Here is a 4,805-nt window from a genome sequence, read left to right as displayed (position 1 = left end):
GATCCATCAATGTTGGAAACATTTCATTTAACTTCGATGGCCTCTAGGAGAAGGACACATGCTGTCATCTTTATATATAACATTCTTAATAATTTAAAATATGCTGACTTTGGTCTCATTAATAGCATCAAATTTAGGGTACCAAAGATTAGGTTGAGAGTGAGTGAGTTTAATCTTTTTTATATTGAGGGTGGAAGCCCCTCGCCATTCACGTTTATGCTCACCATTTGTAATGATATGTTGTCTGGGAACACAATTCCCGATATGTTTAGCATTAAGTTTGGCGAACTTAGGCGCATCTTGTTGGTGCATCAGGAGACAAATCTGGTGTGATAGGTTTCATTGTTTTTTTTATTGCACATTTTATAAATTAAATGTTATGTACTTTGTTACTTATTTACTTTATTTATTATTATATATGTTTTATTTATATTATTTTTATGTACTTTTGTAGTACATGTCTAGTTTTAAGTAATTGTAATTGTATTTGTTTTCTTTAGGCCTTTGCATGTAGCTACCTCAATAGATGTTTGTAATGAGTAAATAAAATAAAGAAATAAAATAATGAAGTTAAAATAAAAAATTTCTTAAAATTTATGTATTTTTAATTATCAAACACATACTATTAAATACTTAAAAATCTCGAAAATTTCTAGTTGAACACCATTTTACGAAATCATAATAGTGTCCTTCTAAAATGGGGTAATCTGGGGAATTCAGAAATTCGACTGGAGAATTTCTGCGAGCTATCTGGCAACACTGGGTCGACGTAGACTACCAAAACCGTCCTGGGGTGCAACTTTGTACATGTTTCAAATAGTGATGGGAAAAACCGATTAATTTCAATAATCGAGTACTCGAGTTTCAAGCGATTGCAATAACCGGCGTTACTAACTACTCGTTAACGCCAAGAGCCAAGCAGTAAGTTGCGTGCGCAGGGCACATATTCTTTCCGCAAGTAGCAAGCGGCGATCGATTCGCTTGATCGCTTGATTTAGTTTATTTCAAAACATTGTTGATGTAGGTCGTAAAATTTTGTCCCTCAGATACGCAACAGATAAATATAGGTATATACGGCAATGTATAAATTTGCTACCTGCAATGTATGTAAAAAATTCGCTCGGCTTTTTATCGAGTATGTCACATTAAAATCGGATTACAATTTATTTCATTCTAGAATCGCTTGCGTTCGTCGCTTGTAACTCGTCACTTGCATCTCTCGTTCATAATCGAGCAATGTCGGTTATTTTAATAATCGAGTACTCGAGCGAATTTTTAAGCGTTACGTATCATGTTACATATCTATAAATCTATAAATATCAATAATTTCAGATGCTACCTATACACATCTTCAACTAACATGTGCTTGAGCAGAAAGAAAGAAAAGAAATAATTCGTCAAATAAATTTTGAAGAAAGATGGCAGAGAAGCAAAAGTGATGCATTTTCAATGCCTGAAGAGCAATTCGTTGCATTATTCATGCTTACTAAAGATATGGTCAACACTATATTACTGCCAAGATTGTTTCCTCATTTGGAAACAGTCAGTTATTTAGCAATAAATCCGATGCAATACATATTGTTGGCATTGAACCTTTTTGCAACGGGTTCATACCAAAAGGCTGCAGGAAATAATTTCTATTTTCCTACATGTCAGCAAATTGTCAGCAAGGTTATAAAACGTGGTACAACACTTATTATTAGTGAGCTAGCTGAGGAATGGATTGTTTTTAAAAGGGATAGGGTTCATTTAATAGAATAAAAACGATATACGATATATGACCGTTTCCCAGGTGTAATTGGTGCTATTGATTACACTAATGTGGCCATTATTGCTCCAAAAGAGGAGGAACATGCATATTTAAATCGGAAGGAATACAATTCAAAAAATGTACTGATTGTAAGTATTAACAGTCATGCAGCGAACTTGTCAAAGTTTTTTAAAGCTCTTTTATATTGATATTTTATTACCTAATGATCTTTATCTACTACTTTGGTACTACTAAGTATAGGAAATTCTTACAATCTTAGAGTCTTACTATTCTCAAAATATATTATTTTTTAGGTTTGTGACTTTGATATGCAAATTCTAAACATAAATGCAAGGTTTGGAGGCGCCAATCATGACGCTTTCATTTTTCGTGAATCAGCAGTAAGTGCTGATCTTCAGAGAAGGTTTAATGAAGGTAAGCTGTTTTTAAAATACAAAACATATTTGCGTACAGGACGATATTTTATATTCTTTAACTGTGGTATTAGGGTACTTTTTGCAATTTTTTTTTCTGTTTGTACACTTAGGTATTACAGATGCTTTCTTTAATATCGTTAGTTCTGTTATCGTTATTAATGTTTATTAAAACCAGGACTGTATCGTTAGTCTTTAAATTTTGTTTTTGATTTAGTGCAAAGTATCCAATGCACCGTAATATGACATTACGATAATAGTCACCAAAACCATCTCTTCATATAAAAAAATTACATCAAAAAGTAATGATAATTGAAAAAATTGCAAATTGATCGTGATCAGTTCATTTCGCTCTTAAAAATTAACTAAAGGATGTATTGACAGGAATCAAAAAACAAAATGCTCAGGAGTCATGGTTCTCACAGAAAAATTATATTTTCGGAAAATTTACTCACGAAATTATTGCACAGGGAGTTTTAAAGTTAGGGTATAAAAACAACCCCTCGATTAACCTTGTATAATATGCCAAATACAAAAGTTTATAAAAAAACTTAGTTTACGAATTAAAGTTGATATAATTATACACAGTTTGCTAAAGAATTCATGAAAATAGTGCTAAAAATAACAAAAATATAACACTTTAAATTTGACCAAAAATTTCTCCGTTGCGTTTTTCTTGCATCTGAGTGTAGTATTATTCGTAACAGTAAAAGATTTCATTGGCTCTGTATAAACAAGGCCCAAAAAGTTACCGATTTGTAAAAAAATATTTTACCTCTGCCATCAAAGTTCACTCTAACACGATTATTAAGTCAAATTCCTTTTGAGCCTGGCATTAACAAAGAAACCTTAGTAAAACTGTCCAAAAGAGTTTCAGAATTAAAAGACTTAGATAAAACTGCTGTACTTCTTTTTGATGAAATTTCTGTCAGAGCAACTAATATATGATAAAAATCCAATGATAAAGTTGTAGGTAGTAGGATATGTTGATGTTGATTAGACGCAACTTTAGGAAGGAGAAGTGAATTTGCAAATCACGCACTAGTGTATATGGTGCGTGGATTATGTAAAAATTGGAAACAACCTATTTGCTATTATTTTACCAGAGATACTATTAAAAGTCAGCATTTAGTTGTTCTTATAAGAGAAGTTATTGAATCTTTACAGGGGGTAGGTCTTAATATTATGGCGACAATTTGTGATCAGGGTGCAACTAATCGTGCACCCATAAAAAAATTAGTTAGTGCGAATTTAGATAGACCTGGTCCATATTTTATCATAAATGGGGGAAAAAATTACCATATTTGATCCGCCACATCTGTTAAAAAATACAAGAACAGCGCTTTTTAAATATAATATCCGGTTCGAAAATAATAAAGTTGCATAATCTCAACACATCATTGACACTTTGATCAACAAAGACCCTTCCAGGCTTTAACAAAAATTAGGTATACTTATTTAGATCTACAGAGGCATAACAAATTAAAAATGAAAGTTTCTGTAGCCGCAAAGGTCCTCAGTAACACAATAATGGCTGTTACCATTTATTCTTTAATTGGCACTGAGCCAGGTAAACTTCCCAGTGATGCCATAAATACAGCTCAATTTGTTCAAGACATTGATATTTTATTTGACAGATATAATGGACGGACGATTAGACCTGAACAGTGCAAGCCATACCGTCTATGTCTATCCCAAAATCCTAGGCACTGGATTTTTTGAGAAAATGAGATCAGAAATTTCTAATTGGACATTTATCTGAAAGGATGAAAAGAGCCATACAAAGTACATCCCATTTAAAGATGGGTGGGTAACAAGAATAAATGCCACTAGGGAGTTATTTAAAGAATCCAATAAATTAGGAATGAAATTTTTGAAAACTAGATCTTTAAATCAGGATCCTCTAGAGAATCAGTTTGCTGAAATCCGGCCAGTTTGGTGCAGCTAGTACCAATCCCTAATCCCAATCCCTACCAATTTATTTCATGCTACAAAACCTCCATTTTAAATAGTTTAATAACGCCATTCTCAGCAGGTCAAAATTGTGACAATGATCGCTCAAGTATCCTAGACTCCCTTCAATCTTATCTTAACCAAAAGACAATTCAGACGATAATTTTATTAACGAGCTGATTAATGTTGATCCATTAACTGCGAGTTTGCCAAGAAAATATTTATTCAGAATTCGTCAACCAGAACACACCTTTACAATGTTTAAGAAATTAGATGACAAATTTAGACTTAAATATGTATATAAAAACATGGCTGTGTCATTAAAAAATATGTATGTGATAGTTTATAAAATGTTACCTTCTCACGGCTATGTTACTAATTTATTAAAAAAGATGTACCTACTGTTAAAACAGAATTTAACCTGTGATTGGGTAACATGTGCTGAGCATAAGATATAAGTAAAGCATTTATTTTATAAGGCTAGTGTTTCTTTAATAATAAGAAAATATTATAATGATATTTACAAATCAAAACAATTAGAGAAAACTTATGAATTGAAAAGACTGAGGAAGGTGAAACACCTTTAAAATACCTATTATTTATGATATTTCAAAACCTAATTACAGAGTGTTACAAATTGACAAACACTCTGTATTTACATGTAGTAC

Source organism: Sitophilus oryzae, unplaced genomic scaffold, assembly GCF_002938485.1.
Source record: "Sitophilus oryzae breed Bouriz unplaced genomic scaffold, Soryzae_2.0 scaffold_1058_pilon_pilon, whole genome shotgun sequence".
Classification (NCBI taxonomy): Eukaryota; Metazoa; Arthropoda; class Insecta; order Coleoptera; family Curculionidae; genus Sitophilus; species Sitophilus oryzae.
This window is presented reverse-complemented; position numbering follows the sequence as displayed.